Here is a 19,337-nt window from a genome sequence, read left to right as displayed (position 1 = left end):
CACTGTAGTCCTTGCATTCGGCTCACGAATCAGGATGGACAGCATATAAGCTCTAAAGTACATGTAAAATGATACAAGACAAGAGGAAGCGTGTGTGTGATAAAGCCTGTGGCTCTCGGCAATAAGTGATGCAGCATCTGGAGCCCCCTGAATGATGAGCGGCCGTCATGTCCCCTCTTCTCGGGCTCTAACCTCAGTTCCAGAGATCCAGATGTTGTGTATTAAAGAGATACCTAAAAAATAGCAAATCAAGACCTCAAGAAGAGCCTCTGACTTTAACGTCTGGAATTTATATTAGAAGACGTCAGAGCAGCAGCGAGCGGAGCGGTCCTCCAGGTTCACAAGACACCGGAGCCGAGCGAGAGACGCTGCAGGATTTGTGCGGATTGGAAATGACTTAGGTGTCTATAGGGTAGAGTAAACTTAAATATGGATTATTTGCATATAATCACTCACATAAATCTTGGAAACCGTATTTTAGTGATCTGGATGAATTAAAACTTAGCTTTTATTCTAGCTCTTATAAGATAAATAAGATTTTTGTTCCTCAAAATGAAAGTAAAGAGGTAGGTAATCGTAGATTGCTCACAGTATCCCACGATATACGGGACTTATGCTGAGGGCAATACTGAAGTGTCCACAAAGGCAAAATATAAAGTGGCTGATGTATTCCAAACGTGATGTTTCAAGGTCTGGACAATTTGGATGGTACGCATCAGTATTCAGGCCACAAGTGGTCAGGTTTTGGTGCACACAGGCGCCAATATCTGACACGTCAAGGTGGACACATAACAAATATTAAACAACAAAAAATCTATATGCACAACGACAAAAACAACATAAATAATGGCATGGATGTATGTGTATATCCGTGTTGCATATTGCACACTCACACATCCACAGCATATAGGTGCACGGCGGCACCGCTTAAGAAAAAGACACACCACCAGGTGTCCTACCGTACAGGTTTGATGTACTCCAGGCACCTGTGTTCTTTTGTGTCTTTATCAGGCAGGGTGGTCCTTTTCGGCAGTCGGAGGCTATTTGAAGGGAATAAAGACGATGATTTTTCTTTTCTATCCCTATAAGGCCCTCGCAGCCCTACAATAAGCCTCCAAATCTAGCCACGGGGTGTCCCACTAGTTGGGCCCCCGTCCGGAACCTAGCCCTGGAATTGTGGTCCCTAGAAAGGCCCTACAAGGATCCCTACATGCACGTTTCTGGGGTAGGGCAATGAGCCCCTCCCCTCATCAGGGGATATAGTTTCTGAGGGCCAGAGAATACAAGAAGAGAGTCACCAAAAGTGGTGATTCTCCTATAAAGTAAGGCGCACAGGTGAGTGTGCAACCAGCAATGGGAATGAAGGAGAGGAGGCAGATAGAATAACGTCTCCTCCCTTCTGTCACTAAGGTGGAGCGCACAGATGGGTGCACAGCCACAGTGTAAAGTGGAATGCACAGATACGTGCACAGCCGCAATAAGGATAGAGAAGGGGGACAGATGAAGGCGCCCCTTATCCTCTTAAGGTGCACAGGTTAGTGCCGCAGGCATATGTCTTACCTGGTCTGGAGATGTACGCGTCCGCTCTTTTGAAGGTTCGCGCCGGGATATCGGCACGTCGCACGCCATGATGACGTCAGCCCTTCCCTTAGTGCGGCGGCGGGCAATGATGACGTTTTGCCCTTACTTTGCATGTCATGCCCATACGCCGATTGTGCGCTGCGCATGCGCGATAGTGCGCGTACATTATGTTTCCAATACCATCGCATTAGTGCCTGAAATGATGTATCCAGGCCGTAATGCACAAGGATAGTTGTAGGATTCCAGTATACAGCCTCCATAGGTCAATGTTTATATTTATATTATACCAGCAGACCATCGTACTGGTAACTTGACTCTCATAGTGGGGCTGTATTCAAAAAAGGTGCTGTTGTTTTATTTATATGTCGTTGATCAGGTACTACTATCAGCGACATACAAAAGAATAAGAGAGATGGAGTATACATCGGGCGCCAGACAAAATAGTATATGTTGTGCAGGCGCACTGTATAGACCTACAAATATAGAAATACGGACAAGGGATAGATATGTGTATTTTCTTGTCCGTATACACGGGCGTATTGGTATATAGGCTCCGTATAGGGGTGAATCTGTGGGCAGCGGAACACATGTCCAACAGGTTCACTCAACAACCCTGATGTGGGTATACAACATAAATTATTTAGTGGTATTTGTTGCGGTTTTGTTGATTTCATTTTTTGAAAAGGTGGTCAGCAAACAGTGACACCAAGCAGTTAATGGGTATTCCATCCCATGTTTCCCATGCAGCCGAAGTTTAGTAAGGCAGGGTGAGGCAGTTTTAGATATATATTTTTAGTTAAATCTGTCTACAAAACAGATTGAAGGGGTATTCTTAAAGGAAACAACCAAAATGGAGGGACTCATTCAAACCCTTGGGGGATACCGTGTCCAGTTGGAAGGTCCAACGTGCTTCTCTTTGAAGTAGGAGACGGTCCCAATCGCCACCGCGTATTGGTGGGGGGATTTTATCAATTCCAATGGCTTGGATGCAGTTCGGGTCTCCACCATGGTGTTCATTTACATGTCGGGCCACTGGGGTGTCGCGTTCATTCCCGATGTCGCCCAGGTGTTCTCCTAGACGTCTACGCAACTCCCTCTTGGTTTTACCGATGTACTCGAGTCCGCACACGCATGTAATCTTGTATATAACACCGCGTGTGCGGCAGTTAATAAAATCCTTAATAATGAAGGACTTTTCTAAATTTGAGCTATAGAAGGTCTTGCTGCTCTGTATAATTTTGCAAGCTACACAGCCACTACACCTATAGCAGCCGTTGATCTTGCGATCCAGCCACGTCGCTGCTTGGGTCGCCGGGGTGTAGTGGCTGTGCACCAGCATATCTTTTAGACTGCTCCCTCTCCTGAAGGTAATTTGTGGGTAGTTAAAAACGACTTTATTAATCTCGGGGTCCATCAATAGGACAGGCCAGTGTTTTCGGAGGACATCCCTAATTTGTCCTGACGCGTCATCATAGGTCGCAATAAGGCGGATCTTTTTTTCCGTCTCCTCCTTTCTGATTTTAGGTACTAGGAGGTCGGGGCGACTTGCTGTTAGTGCAGTTTGATAGGCTTGTTTAAGGACCTTATTAGGGTATCCCCTGTCTAAAAACCGATTCTGTAAGGCCTTAGCCTGGTCGACGAACTCTGACCTGCTGGAACAGTTGCGTCTAAGGCGCAAATACTGACTCTTTGGGATCCCTCTTTTTTGAGAGAAGGGATGGCCACTGTTCCAATGCAGGACAGAGTTCGTCGACGTCGGCTTCCTATATATGGTGGTGTCGAGTTCGTTAGAGCCCCCCCTGGATATCTTAATGTCCAGAAATGCCAAACTGTCACAATTAGCCTCAGAGGTAAAGCGTAACCCCACCGTGTTGTTGTTAAGTCCACGGACAAATTCAAGAAAGGAATCTTTCGTGTCATTCCAAATGACAAAGATGTCGTCTATGTACCGCGCCCACATAAGTATGGGCCCGGTACATGACGACATCGCATCCCCAAAAACTGTGGTTTCTTCCCACCAGCCCAGGAGCAAATTGGCGTAAGACGGCGCACAGGAACATCCCATCGCCGTGCCCCTGAGCTGGTGGTAGATCCTGCCGTTGAAGAGGAAAAAGTTGTGTGTCAACAGGAATTCCAGTATTCTGAGCACAAATCGACTATGGGCCCTGTACTGTATACCTCTTGTATTCAGGTAGTACTCAACCGCTTTAAGTCCTTCCTCATGCGGGATCGAGGAATACAGGGCCTCAACGTCTATGCTACCCAGAATACTCTCATCCTCGATGGTCACACCGTCGATCCTCCGCAGAAGATCCATACTGTCACGAATATAGGACGGGAGACACACAACGAACGGCATTAGAATTTGATCTATATAGACCCCAATATTCTGACACAAACTATTAATTCCTGACACAATAGGGCGGCCTTTGATAGGGCTAGTCCCCTTGTGGATCTTTGGAAGGCTATAAAAAGTAGCCATAGTTGGGTTCCGTGGGCACATAAATTCAAATTCCTCATCTGAGATAATTTTATCTTCCTTTGCCGCTAGCAGAATTTTCTTTAACTCCCCCAAAAACATGACTGTGGGATTGTGTGTAAGCACAGTGTAGTTATTTTTGTCATTAAGAAGTTGTTGACACATGCTGATATAATCGGGAGTATTGAGGATCACAGTGTTCCCACCCTTATCTGAGGGTTTTAGGGTAACACTGGAGTCTCGCTTAAGGGACTGTATGACATTCCATTCCTCTATAGAGTAGTTGCGATTTGTGGGGAATGGTTGAATCTTAGAAAGGTCCCTGCAGACTAGCTGCAGAAAGACGTCCAGGCAAGACACTTCGGCTGCCGGTGGCATCCTTTTGCTGCTATTCCTCAGGGAGGTGAAGGGGCCTTCCCCCCTGTTCTCACAGGGGGTCTCGGATAGGCCAAAAAGTAACCTCACATCTTGAAGCATGTCTGGGGGGATGCCCAAATCCCGACAGCTTCGTTTATCCGCATTGAGGTGGAATTTGTACCACCGCAACTTGCGGATGAAAAGATGAAGGTCTTTTACCCATCCGAATTTATCAAACCGTTGTGTTGGGACAAAAGTGAGTCCCTTACTGAGAACTGTCATCTCCGTTGTTGTAAGGGGACGCTGAGATAGGTTGATTACCTCTGGACCGCCCCTCCCTGGGTGTTCGGTCGATTTCTCAGTGGGTATGGATTGGTCTGGTCTAAAAAATCGGGCGAGTGGCCTGTGGGATAGCTCCTACCCCTACCTCCTCTTCCCCTCCCTCTTCTCTGGGTATTCTTGTATTTGCCGCGATTCGGCCTAGTGGTTTGTTCTCGATCGCTATCTGAAATATCAGTTTCTGAGGTGGACAATTCGGATGCTATATCCTTGCTATTAGGTTTCTCCGCAAGGACACAGTAGGCTTTATTTTCTTTAAACTCGGAGAGATCCCGGTTGAACTGTCGATGTTTTCTTTCGCGTAAATAAAATTGATATTTTTCCACCGTGGTCTGGAGTAATTTCTCTTTATTAGAAAAATCCGGGTCCAAAGAAAAAGATTTTGTTACTTCAATTTGGTTTTTCAATTTGTCACCCAGGCCCACTAGTGCAGTTTTCTCCTCCTCCAAGAGTAGTTTCATAAACTGCAATGAGCTAGAGGTGGCAAGCTGTTCCCATCGGGAATGAAAACCAGTACTTCTTTGTTTAGGGACCGGAGTTAACGAAATTCTCAGACCACGTGGAACTATACCATGTTTGATATAGTTTTCCAGACTCTGGACTTCCCACCAGCTGGAGATATGATCCTTATAAATTTTATTTAATTCCTTGAATGCTGTTTTGAAGGAAGGGGTAAATTGTTTTTGTACATATACCTTCTCTGAGAATACCTCTTTTGCCTCATCTAGCCAGGAGTCAGTATTGAGACCACATGTCAAAAAACCCGCCATACCACAAATTAATGAAATTAGAGTAAACTTAAATATGGATTATTTGCATATAATCACTCACATAAATCTTGGAAACCGTATTTTAGTGATCTGGATGAATTAAAACTTAGCTTTTATTCTAGCTCTTATAAGATAAATAAGATTTTTGTTCCTCAAAATGAAAGTAAAGAGGTAGGTAATCGTAGATTGCTTACAGTATCCCACGATATACGGGACTTATGCTGAGGGCAATACTGAAGTGTCCACAAAGGCAAAATATAAAGTACCTGAGTACTACCTGAATACAAGAGGTATACAGTACAGGGCCCATAGTCGATTTGTGCTCAGAATACTGGAATTCCTGTTGACACACAACTTTTTCCTCTTCAACGGCAGGATCTACCACCAGCTCAGGGGCACGGCGATGGGATGTTCCTGTGCGCCGTCTTACGCCAATTTGCTCCTGGGCTGGTGGGAAGAAACCACAGTTTTTGGGGATGCGATGTCGTCATGTACCGGGCCCATACTTATGTGGGCGCGGTACATAGACGACATCTTTGTCATTTGGAATGACACGAAAGATTCCTTTCTTGAATTTGTCCGTGGACTTAACAACAACACGGTGGGGTTACGCTTTACCTCTGAGGCTAATTGTGACAGTTTGGCATTTCTGGACATTAAGATATCCAGGGGGGGCTCTAACGAACTCGACACCACCATATATAGGAAGCCGACGTCGACGAACTCTGTCCTGCATTGGAACAGTGGCCATCCCTTCTCTCAAAAAAGAGGGATCCCAAAGAGTCAGTATTTGCGCCTTAGACGCAACTGTTCCAGCAGGTCAGAGTTCGTCGACCAGGCTAAGGCCTTACAGAATCGGTTTTTAGACAGGGGATACCCTAATAAGGTCCTTAAACAAGCCTATCAAACTGCACTAACAGCAAGTCGCCCCGACCTCCTAGTACCTAAAATCAGAAAGGAGGAGACGGAAAAAAAGATCCGCCTTATTGCGACCTATGATGACGCGTCAGGACAAATTAGGGATGTCCTCCGAAAACACTGGCCTGTCCTATTGATGGACCCCGAGATTAATAAAGTCGTTTTTAACTACCCACAAATTACCTTCAGGAGAGGGAGCAGTCTAAAAGATATGCTGGTGCACAGCCACTACACCCCGGCGACCCAAGCAGCGACGTGGCTGGATCGCAAGATCAACGGCTGCTATAGGTGTAGTGGCTGTGTAGCTTGCAAAATTATACAGAGCAGCAAGACCTTCTATAGCTCAAATTTAGAAAAGTCCTTCATTATTAAGGATTTTATTAACTGCCGCACACGCGGTGTTATATACAAGATTACATGCGTGTGCGGACTCGAGTACATCGGTAAAACCAAGAGGGAGTTGCGTAGACGTCTAGGAGAACACCTGGGCGACATCGGGAATGAACGCGACACCCCAGTGGCCCGACATGTAAATGAACACCATGGTGGAGACCCGAACTGCATCCAAGCCATTGGAATTGATAAAATCCCCCCACCAATACGCGGTGGCGATTGGGACCGTCTCCTACTTCAAAGAGAAGCACGTTGGACCTTCCAACTGGACACGTTATCCCCCAAGGGTTTGAATGAGTCCCTCCATTTTGGTTGTTTCCTTTAAGAATACCCCTTCAATCTGTTTTGTAGACAGATTTAACTAAAAATATATATCTAAAACTGCCTCACCCTGCCTTACTAAACTTCGGCTGCATGGGAAACATGGGATGGAATACCCATTAACTGCTTGGTGTCACTGTTTGCTGACCACCTTTTCAAAAAATGAAATCAACAAAACCGCAACAAATACCACTAAATAATTTATGTTGTATACCCACATCAGGGTTGTTGAGTGAACCTGTTGGACATGTGTTCCGCTGCCCACAGATTCACCCCTATACGGAGCCTATATACCAATACGCCCGTGTATACGGACAAGAAAATACACATATCTATCCCTTGTCCGTATTTCTATATTTGTAGGTCTATACAGTGCGCCTGCACAACATATACTATTTTGTCTGGCGCCCGATGTATACTCCATCTCTCTTATTCTTTTGTATGTCGCTGATAGTAGTACCTGATCAACGACATATAAATAAAACAACAGCACCTTTTTTGAATACAGCCCCACTATGAGAGTCAAGTTACCAGTACGATGGTCTGCTGGTATAATATAAATATAAACATTGACCTATGGAGGCTGTATACTGGAATCCTACAACTATCCTTGTGCATTACGGCCTGGATACATCATTTCAGGCACTAATGCGATGGTATTGGAAACATAATGTACGCGCACTATCGCGCATGCGCAGCGCACAATCGGCGTATGGGCATGACATGCAAAGTAAGGGCAAAACGTCATCATTGCCCGCCGCCGCACTAAGGGAAGGGCTGACGTCATCATGGCGTGCGACGTGCCGATATCCCGGCGCGAACCTTCAAAAGAGCGGACGCGTACATCTCCAGACCAGGTAAGACATATGCCTGCGGCACTAACCTGTGCACCTTAAGAGGATAAGGGGCGCCTTCATCTGTCCCCCTTCTCTATCCTTATTGCGGCTGTGCACGTATCTGTGCATTCCACTTTACACTGTGGCTGTGCACCCATCTGTGCGCTCCACCTTAGTGACAGAAGGGAGGAGACGTTATTCTATCTGCCTCCTCTCCTTCATTCCCATTGCTGGTTGCACACTCACCTGTGCGCCTTACTTTATAGGAGAATCACCACTTTTGGTGACTCTCTTCTTGTATTCTCCGGCCCTCAGAAACTATATCCCCTGATGAGGGGAGGGGCTCATTGCCCTACCCCAGAAACGTGCATGTAGGGATCCTTGTAGGGCCTTTCTAGGGACCACAATTCCAGGGCTAGGTTCCGGACGGGGGCCCAACTAGTGGGACACCCCGTGGCTAGATTTGGAGGCTTATTGTAGGGCTGCGAGGGCCTTATAGGGATAGAAAAGAAAAATCATCGTCTTTATTCCCTTCAAATAGCCTCCGACTGCCGAAAAGGACCACCCTGCCTGATAAAGACACAAAAGAACACAGGTGCCTGGAGTACATCAAACCTGTACGGTAGGACACCTGGTGGTGTGTCTTTTTCTTAAGCGGTGCCGCCGTGCACCTATATGCTGTGGATGTGTGAGTGTGCAATATGCAACACGGATATACACATACATCCATGCCATTATTTATGTTGTTTTTGTCGTTGTGCATATAGATTTTTTGTTGTTTAATATTTGTTATGTGTCCACCTTGACGTGTCAGATATTGGCGCCTGTGTGCACCAAAACCTGACCACTTGTGGCCTGAATACTGATGCGTACCATCCAAATTGTCCAGACCTTGAAACATCACGTTTGGAATACATCAGCCACTTTATATTTTGCCTTTGTGGACACTTCAGTATTGCCCTCAGCATAAGTCCCGTATATCGTGGGATACTGTGAGCAATCTACGATTACCTACCTCTTTACTTTCATTTTGAGGAACAAAAATCTTATTTATCTTATAAGAGCTAGAATAAAAGCTAAGTTTTAATTCATCCAGATCACTAAAATACGGTTTCCAGTCTATAGGGTAGAGCCCAAAAAATCCGGACCTGGCACTTCATGTCAGACTGATTTCCTTACTGCTTTTGAAGGGCGTGTATACTTTTGCAACCATTTACTGACTGCCCTAGTGCATATAAAATAAAATAGAAAGGAAAATATGCTTCCGTATTGTGTCTACAGCCCCAATGCAGACCTATGTGTCTCCATGTTTACTGTGTAGCCTTGGGGTCACTCCCATAACGCCCCCTTTTGAAGGTTGCAAAAGTGCACATACCACTCAATGAAAAGAGCAAAACTGGAAAACTATGCATTGACACTGGGGGCCCCATGTCCTGACTTTGTAATGCACCTTGTATAATGTATACCTAGCAACCTCTGAATTATCTGCAACTGTGTCCTTAAATGGATTATCCATTTGGGGTACTTCTTACTTATTAGAGGAGACCCCTGAGAAAAAGGGGTTCCTCAGTGTTCCTCTCTGCTGGGACCTCCACTGATCAGCTGTAGGGAAACCTGGCAGCAAGTGTTTAAATTCCCTGCAGCGCCACCACAGGGGAAAGTAAGCATTGCACAGTGTCCAATTACATCAATGGCTTTGTCTATGTGTTGCAGGACAGGACAGGTCCTCCAGAGCGAGAGATGCTCTTTGTAACCGCTCTGGTGCTGGTCATACATGTGCAGTGCTGCTCCACTTCCACAGAGGACCCCCATTATTGTGATCCTAGGGGTCCCTGCATGTAGTATCCATGTGTAGTCATATATTTATCTCCTATCTTGTGATGCATTTTAATTGAAAGGTGGCCCCTTTAATACAAGTGGACCACTCAGGAACTAATTTCCAGCTATTATATTTTAATTTTGGGGGGATGCTCACCTAGTTTGGGGTGCACGTACCATTTAGAACAGGCTGCTGCTGTCACATCGGACGTGCACTCAGACTCACAGATAAACCAACAACCAGGCTCTAGGTGAGAAGCAGGGGAAGGGTCACCTCCTAGCTAATCCCTGACCTCTCTCCCTGCACTGCTCAGCCCACATTCAGACCTTGGTGGTAGGAATGATGTGTTCCCGTGCCTGGGCTGAAACACCCTAGATTCCCTGAGATGGTGAAGAGGGAAAATAGGAGCAGCCTGCTCGCACAGAACATGGATGGGAGAGATGACACAAAAACAACCAAGACAGCAAACAACAAAACTAGAAACCACACTTATCTTTTCTGAGCTGGAACTGACAACCAACCTTCCTTGCTTCCAAGACCAAAGTGATGTCTATAACCCGCTCAGAGCACTGGGGTGGAGTGCTATTTAAACTAATGACCCCACCCAGTGCACCTGATGGAAGGCGGATCCAGCACGGCTCCAAAACAAAATACTAACACGTGCTGCTATTACCTGGCCGACCTCCGCACATAGTCAGAGCAGGACATGACAGCTGCTGTATAAGCAGGATTGTGTCCATCCTCTGAATGCAAGCAATTCATCAATTCACTGACATCAAGTAGAGATCTTGCATATTCACATTGCCCACACACCATCCTGATGGATTAGCAGGTCATTGGTAAAGTTCTCCAATGTCATGGTCCTCAGCGGCGAGTGATTCACTGTCAGCTTGGTGGACATCATGGGCCCTTTCCTTCAGAACCTGGGTCCACTGAAGGACCTTCTAGTCTTTTTTTGGACCAGTTCATCTCTGAAGGAGTAAGATTTTATAAATGGTATCTAATAATAAAGAAATGGTCATGTGTGAGCACTGTGCACATGTTAAAGGGGATAATACACCAAAAAAGACATATAAAAATAAAAACACTGTCAGAAATCTTACAAAAAATGGAAACTTTTGAAAAATTGATTTCATGTACCTTTATTGAGCCTTTTTTTTCCCGTCTACCTCTCCACCCCACCCTCTTAGTAAACTACTACTTAAGTCTGATGTAAGGATGAGCAAATTGATTCTACTGGTTCAGAATTAGTTGAGAACTTCCCAAAAAGTCTGGAGTGAAGCAAAGGCAAATTTTTTTGTGATTTGGGTGAATGAGAGATAGAGAGATGATAGAGATAGAGAGATGATAACAATAAAGATAGAAATAGAGAGATGATATAGAGAGATGGTAGAGAGAGAGATAGAAATATGATATAGAGATAATATAGAGAGAGATAGAGAGAGGATAGAGATAGAGAGACGATAGAGATAGAGGATAGAGATAGAGAGACGATAGAGGATAGAGATAGAGAGACGATAGAGATAGAGATGATAGCGATAAAGATAGAGAGATGATAGAGATATAGAGAAAAAAGAGATAGATGATAGAGAGAGATATAAAGAGAGATAATAGAAAGAGAGAGAGATAATATATAGAGAGAGATAGAGAGATGATTATAGAGATGATAGAGAGAGATGATCGAGAGAGATAGAGCCCAGTATGCCACTCTACATTCCTGGACAATATATATGCGTTGTCTGGAGGATGCTCCTTCACATCGGCTGGTATTTCTCTTGAGACATTGTGGTTCTAGCTGCATGTTCCATTAAGAGAAGTGTGAGATTTGTGGGATGTTCTAGTTCTCTTTTCGCACTTTCAGTTGAATGTTCCTTAGGAGATTTATCTTTCTTTCTGGCTCATCTGAACTTAATCTCAAAATGGTAAAATCATTCTTAAAGGGAACCTGTCATGTGGATATTTGATTATAATCTAACTAATTATATACAATCATTAACTACTAAAAAGTGCCTTAGATGTATTCACTTACTGGTGTGACAGATGGTTACCTCATAATATACACACAAATGCCGCATGCCGCATGCTAATGAGCTGATTTGAGTCCAGCGTGATGTCAGTGAGTCCAGCGTATATTTAATTCAGAGCTATAGCCACTCCCCTGCCCACCTGCTGCTGATTCATATGGAAACAAACTGTCATTCAGCAGCAGGTGGGCGGGGAGAGTCAGGAGCTCATGAATATTCATGACTCATCATTATCAGCTGGAGCTTTTCAATACAAGATGCTGGCAGATTGACTGGGTCAATTAAAGAAAGTGACCCAGCATTTTGCTAAGCGAATCAGTCACTTATTTATGTTGCCCTTAATTAGGACAACATAAAACTGGTGACAGGTTCCCTTTAAAGGGGTTTTCAGCTGAGCCATCCTCAGGTGAATAGGAAGGAGCCGTCCCATTAAAGTGAACAGGGGAGCTGTAAGTACACCTGCTCAGTGCTGCAAAGAAGCAGGAAAAAAAAAGGGAGGGGAACACAGCACGCTTAGGAGTGCTGCATTGTCTTCACACAGCTGATTGGCAGCGGTACATGCTTATGTAGTGAAACTACAAAAATAGCTAAGCCAACCTCACATCTGCAACTATCTCTTCCAGGATAAAAGCCTTTTATCAGAGCAAAGCAGGTAGAAACAGCATTTTCCATTGCAAGGCCTTGAGGGAGCCTCTGGGTGGGTACTATTTCTAGTATACAGACCAGTTAATATATGTTATGACCAGTGTTGGTCTGGGGTACCTAGGGGCCCACCAGTAAAATTCTTCTGGGGGCCTACTGTACATATACATGCAAATATTATCCGTTCACACAGAAGCAGACAGCAGAAAGACGTTACAAGGTGATTAATTATAAAGGGTCCCAAGGAAATAAGGATACTGGCTGGCCTGCCTCGTTGTCTAGAAGTAATCTCAGCCAAGAAATGCATCTATAGTTATAAACTGTTACATTTTGGACATGGACATAGGCTGGTTGAGGTGTTGTACTCTACCTATCTATATGTAGTGCAGTAAGTCGACTGTGCTATGTGCCATTTGTGCAGGGGGTGCGGGAGTAGGGGCCCACCGGGGCATTCCCCTGTACCCCTGTGGGCCAGACCAAGCCTTATGACTATTGTAGGCTAGACAATGCTACAATTGATTTCTGTAAAAATAATGTCTAACATCTGCTGGTATCAGATAGGCTTAGGAAAGCTATTTTGAATATCTTTCCCAGAAACCTAGAGGGGCAGACAAACTGAATCTTGAAAGGTTCATTCATCTCTAGTCTGTTGGAAAGAGGTGGAGTTTAAAAGGGTTGTGCCAACATTAAATGTTATGTATGTTATATAATTCATCATGAAAAACTAGTTACATTTGTATTTTTTTTTCTGTCACAAAAATGAAAAGAGCTGCAGCAGAAAGGACACTGTTCTGTCTTCATACACGTTCACACAGCGTGCAGTCTGACATTCAGCATAAACCATTCCTGCCTTCCAAACAAGAGGACTGTTTTCTGTAGTCTAACTTGTTTATTGGTCAACAGGATTGTGAATTGGTAAAACTACAAGAATACAAATAGCTTGTATGAATATAAGGCATAACATGTATCAGCAGAAAGCATAGAACAGCATGTATTATAACATTACATTAACTCTGAGCAAAATGGCTGCCTGTACATAGAATTGCATAGATAACATCTAACAGCTACAACATGTTCCAGAGTAATACTACAGCTAACTAATATCCATGAGACAAGGTAGATCTCACTCACCAGATATACTTGCACAAAGATGGTGGAGTTTAAGAAGGAGAGCTGCAAGGAACAGCTCTGCTGATGCCCTGTAAAATGAAGACTGGGATTCTCTTTCCCAAAATGCCTTGCACTACCCACAATGCTTAGCACCTCCCATCAATACAATAATATGTATTAACAAGAAACACAAGTGTAATAAATTTTTACCACCGCTAGATGGTGCTGTTAACTAACTAATCGCTACATTACTATGAAACTGAAGCAGAACGTGATCTGAAATGATTCTGAAACTTTGCTGGGGCAGAACAGACACACTCCCTGATCTGTGATAGGGAGAGAGCTGCAGCAGAAAGGACACATCCCCTGATCTGTGATAGGGAGAGAGATGCAGCAGAAAGGACACATCCCCTGATCTGTGATAGGGAGAGAGCTGCAGCAGAAAGGACACATCCCCTGATCTGTGATAGGGAGAGAGCTGCAACGGAAAGGACACACCCCTGATCTGTAATAGGGAGAGAGCTGCAACAGAAAGGACATACCCCTGATCTGTAATAGGGAGAGAGCTGCAGCAGAAAGCACACACCCCTGTGCTGTGTTATGTGAAATAAATCTAGCAGAGAAATTGGAGCAGTGAATGGGGACATCTCTGGATCCAAATGATGTCTCATTTTCATTGTTTACATCAATCACGGCATAAGCCCTTCAAGAAAATGGTCCGGGCTTAGTTTTGCTTGATTTCAGTTGTAGTCCGAGTTCCAAAGGAAGAGAATTCAGAACTGTATTCAGAAGGGGGAAAGGAGAATAAAATAAAATGTATGAACCCTGGAAATTGTCAGAGACTAGTATTATTATTATTATTATTATTATTGACCAGAAATAGGAAGTTGTTTTATTTATTTATTTACTAGCATCAAACAGATACAATGTAATAACTGAGGGACAAATACAGGATGGCGGCTGTAAAGAATGGAAGGAATTTACTGTTTTTCTGAATTAAAAAAGCATTTCAGATGCTCAGACGGACAGAATTAAACTCTTTTTGTGGAATTTTATGCTAGGTCTTTTATCCCAGGGATGGCTCCAAAATAATGAATGGAAAACAGGAGCTGCCAAGAGGAGCAGGAGAATTTCAGGATCGCAGTGATGAGGACTCCTAATGATGTAAATCACAATAATGAAAGGCAGGCGCTGACACATTGCACCAGACACCACCTACAGCTCAGCTACTGGCTCTCCAGAGAGCGCAAGGCTTCATCCGTGATCACATAAACATGGTTTGTCATGTAAGAGTTTGGGCTCTGAAAAACTTTACAAATTCAGTTTTTCACACTTTTTTTGATTATATAGGTGCATAAATTGATTAGATTTTTGCAAGCAAATCGTCAAAAGCAAATCACATACCACACAGTAAAGCCAGATCACCCCTTCAGCTATGTCATCATGCCTCCAATAACAGTACAAGCAGGGCCGGTGCAAGGATTTTTGCCAACACAAGCAAAGCTACATTTTGGCGCCCCCCCCCCTCCCACCTCGCAGCTCACCTGGCCCTGGTCCCGTCTGCAGCAGCTGGCTTCTCCTCTGTGTGGTCCTGGTATCTTCTCTCTGCTTCAGACAATCGCTGGTTTGAGGACCGCATTTTTCGCCCTCTAAGACGCACCTAGGTTTTAGAGGAGGATAATAAGAAAAAAATATTTTCCATTACACCTCAGGTCAGACCAGCAATCAGACCCCCAATGTTTATCAGACCTCAGATCAGACCCCCATGTCAGACATCAGCCCCCATCCATCAGCCCCCCATGTCAGCCATCATGCTGCCATGTCAGCTATTAGCCCTTCATGTCAGCCATCAGTCCCCAATGTAAGACATCAGCCCTCCATGTCACATTTTTCCGCCCTCCCCCAGGGTGCGCCCTAAGGCAGCTGCTTGGTCTGCCTTATGGTAGCACCGGCCCTGAGTACAAGAGCCCTGATAGCTGTAGTCAAAGATAGCCTCATAATTAATACTTATATGTGCAGCGTCATGGTTCTTCCCATAGTCCTTGACTAGTAGATCTCCAGTAGGAGGGTCACCCAAAGGGTTCACTTTTAAAGTGCAAGGCATAAAATTAAAATGTTATGTGCTATTTTTGTGAGTTACATCCTGTATTATACTCCAGAGCTGCACTCATTATTCTGCTGGTGCAGTCACTGTGTACATACATTACTTATCCTGTACTGATCCTGAGTTACAGCCTGTATTATACTCCGGAGCTGCACTCACTATTCTGCTGGTGCAGTCACTGTGTACATACATTACTTATCCTGCACTGTTCCTGAGTTACATCCTGTATTATACTCCAGAGCTGCACTCACTATTCTGCTGGTGCAGTCACTGTGTACATACATTACTTATCCTGTACTGATCCAGAGTTACATCCTGTATTATACTCCAGAGCTGCACTCATATATTCTGCTGGTGCAGTCACTGTGTACATACATTACTTATCCTGCACTGATCCTGAGTTACATCCTGTATTATACTCCAGAGCTGCACTCATTATTCTGCTGGTGCAGTCACTGTGTACATACATTACTTAGTAGTACATACATATACTCCAGAGCTGCACTCATTATTCTGCTGGTGCAGTCACTGTGTACATACATTACTTATCCTGTACTAATCCTGAGTTACATCCTGTATTATACTCCAGAGCTGCACTCACTATTCTGCTGGTGCAGTCACTGTGTACATACATTACATTACTTATCCTGTACTGATCCTGAGTTACATCCTGTATTATACTCCAGAGCTGCACTCACTATTCTGCGGGTGCAGTCACTGTGTACATACATTACTTATCCTGTACTGATCCTGAGTTACCTCCTGTGTTATACTCCAGCGCTGCACTCACTATTCTGCTGGTGCAGTCACTGTGTACATACAATACTTATCCTGCACTGATCCTGAGTTACATCCTGTATTATATTCCAGAGCTGCACTCACTATTCTGCTGGTGCAGTCACTGTGTACATACATTACTTATCCTGTACTGATCCTGAGTTACATCCTGTATTATACTCCAGAGCTGCACTCATATATTCTGCTGGTGCAGTCACTGTACACATACATTACTTATCCTGTACTCATTATTCTGCTGGTGCAGTCACTGTGTACATACATTACTTATCCTGTACTGATCCTGAGTTACATCCTGTATTATACTCCAGAGCTGCACTCATATATTCTGCTGGTGCAGTCACTGTGTACATACATTACTTATCCTGTACTGATCCTGAGTTACATCCTGTATTATACTCCGGAGCTGCACTCACTATTCTGCTGGTGCAGTCACTGTGTACATACATTACATTACTTATCCTGTAATGATCCTGAGTTACATCCTGTATTATACTCCAGAGCTGCACTCATATATTCTGCTGGTGCAGTCACTGTGTACATACATTACTTATCCTGTACTGATCCTGAGTTACATCATGTATTATACTCCAGCGCTGCACTCACTATTCTGCTGGTGCAGTCACTGTGTACATACATTACTTATCCTGTACTGATCCTGAGTTACATCCTGTATTATACTCCAGAGCTGCACTCATATATTCTGCTGGTGCAGTCACTGTGTACATACATTACTTATCCTGTACTGATCCTGAGTTACATCCTGTATTATACTCCAGAGCTGCACTCACTATTCTGCTGGTGCAGTCACTGTGTACATACATTACTTATCCTGTACTAATCCTGAGTTACATCCTGTATTATACTCCAGAGCTGCACTCACTATTCTGCGGGTGCAGTCACTGTGTACATACATTACTTATCCTGTACTGATCCTGAGTTACCTCCTGTATTATACTCCAGAGCTGCACTCACTATTCTGCTGGTGCAGTCACTGTGTACATACAATACTTATCCTGCACTGATCCTGAGTTACATCCTGTATTATATTCCAGAGCTGCACTCACTATTCTGCTGGTGCAGTCACTGTGTACATACATTACTTATCCTGTACTGATCCTGAGTTACATCCTGTATTATACTCCAGAGCTGCACTCACTATTCTGCTGGTGCAGTCACTGTGTACATACATTACTTATCCTGTACTAATCCTGAGTTACATCCTGTATTATACTCCAGAGCTGCACTCACTATTCTGCTGGTGCAGTCACTGTGTACATACATTACATTACTTATCCTGTACTGATCCTGAGTTACATCCTGTATTATACTCCAGAGCTGCACTCACTATTCTGCGGGTGCAGTCACTGTGTACATACATTACTTATCCTGTACTGATCCTGAGTTACCTCCTGTGTTATACTCCAGCGCTGCACTCACTATTCTGCTGGTGCAGTCACTGTGTACATACAATACTTATCCTGCACTGATCCTGAGTTACATCCTGTATTATATTCCAGAGCTGCACTCACTATTCTGCTGGTGCAGTCACTGTGTACATACATTACTTATCCTGTACTGATCCTGAGTTACATCCTGTATTATACTCCAGAGCTGCACTCATATATTCTGCTGGTGCAGTCACTGTACACATACATTACTTATCCTGTACTGATCCTGAGTTACATCCTGTATTATACTCCAGAGCTGCACTCACTATTCTGCTGGTGCAGTCACTGTGTACATACATTACTTATCCTGTACTGATCCTGATTAACATCCTGTGAGTGTATTATACTCCAGAGCTGCACTTCATATACTTCTCTTAAGCTTTCTTCATGCCCCAGAAGAATGGGCGAAACCCTAGGTCAGGCATTGTTGTAACAGTGTTTTCACAAAGGGATTAAACCTATGATTTTAACTGTAGCTGTCCGTCTCCTTGCCTATTCCGCTTAGTGACTCCCTGCTGGAGAACATCTAACACCGCATGGTGTGAATACCTAGAAGCAGTTGCGTACATAGAGAAGTAAGGGCCCCATAGCAAGGATCAAACCAGCCCCCCCCCCCCCCTCACACAGGACTGGAGGGTTTCCGCCTCAACCTGTTTCAGTGACTCTTGGGCCATTTTGTCCACTGCCTCGTTTTCTAAAAGTTGTTCCTTTGGGTAGAGTCCTGACCAAGTTTTCACCTCCAGTAGAAGAGGAGATGATCCCAACTAAGACTGGGCCCCCTCTTGCCCTGGGCCCCATAGCAGTCGCCTGGTCTGCCTAGAAGCAAGACTACATCTATCCGGAGCTCCGCTGGGAGTAACCTCCTACCGCTGGAGAGGGAAGCAGTGATTGTGAGACATCTGTGCCCAACGTGTACGTGGAGTCGGTGAAAGGAGATATAGGACTGAGTAGGAGGCCTTCTTACCCTCGATCTCTTCTGAGGTGGTGCTAAGTCCCCGAGACCCTCTGTGTTACTAGTGGAAGAGACATTTAGAGCCAGAGATACTTTTGCTTTCTTCCCTGTGCACAGAGATCTTGTGGTTGCATTTTATCCTCCTTTATTTGATGCCCTAGACTAGAGCTTTGAATTATTGTCCAATCACCATCTTTGCACAGTAAGAAGAGGCACGGCACTGCGCAGCAGATAGTGTCAGGTAGCACATGTGCACGCTTCAGGCAGGTTAGGCTGAGTTCAGTTATTTCCATCAGTTATCGTGAGTCAAAACCAGGTGCGGGTCAAAAACACAGAACTGGAAGAAACGCTCCCATCATACCTGATCTGGTACCTGAGTAGGCTTCTCTACTGGTTTTGGCTTGGAATAACGGATGGAAATAACTGAAGTGTGAACTGGGCGGATT

General features: G+C 44.4%; 1 protein-coding gene across 1 annotated transcript in view; it reads left to right on the top strand.

The window, feature by feature from the left end:
• Positions 1-352: 352 nt before the first annotated feature.
• The window catches only part of TNMD (tenomodulin), a 124,830-nt gene continuing 105,845 nt past the window's right edge, over positions 353-19,337 (top strand). The window contains exon 1 of the mRNA XM_044268624.1: positions 353-412. The gene's annotated coding sequence lies outside the window, so the exon portion shown is untranslated. The remainder of the gene's footprint in view (positions 413-19,337) is intronic.

The sequence above is a fragment of the Bufo gargarizans genome, chromosome 9 (genome assembly GCF_014858855.1).
Source record: "Bufo gargarizans isolate SCDJY-AF-19 chromosome 9, ASM1485885v1, whole genome shotgun sequence".
NCBI classification, from domain to species: Eukaryota; Metazoa; Chordata; class Amphibia; order Anura; family Bufonidae; genus Bufo; species Bufo gargarizans.
Note: the sequence above shows the minus strand (reverse complement) of the source record. Positions and strands in the feature narration are given on the sequence as shown.